The sequence below is a fragment of the Cariama cristata genome, unplaced genomic scaffold (assembly GCF_000690535.1).
Source record: "Cariama cristata isolate BGI_N322 unplaced genomic scaffold, ASM69053v1 scaffold8515, whole genome shotgun sequence".
Taxonomy (NCBI): Eukaryota; Metazoa; Chordata; class Aves; order Cariamiformes; family Cariamidae; genus Cariama; species Cariama cristata.
Window position 1 is genome coordinate 17,446 of NW_009618070.1, and position 318 is coordinate 17,763.

Consider the following 318-nt stretch of genomic DNA (forward strand, 5'->3'; position numbering starts at 1 on the left):
GAGCCACACCATGGACTTCTTCGAGATGTGTGCCAGCCTGATCATGGCCCTGGCTCGTTGATGGCCAGCATCGAGGCACCGGTCCCTTCGCACACGGTATTGCACTGTGAGGATCTGGTCTGACTTATCCGTTCCTTGTTTCTTCTGCTTCGTTCCTCCTCCTCCTCCTCCGCCCCTCACCGCTCCACAGCCTGTGACACAGAGCCAATTCCAGACCCAAAACATACTCCCCTCTAACAAGGCACTGAGGAAATTCAGAATAACTTCATTTCACTCATCATACCGTGGTGAAATGTATCCAATACTCTTGTTTTCCTG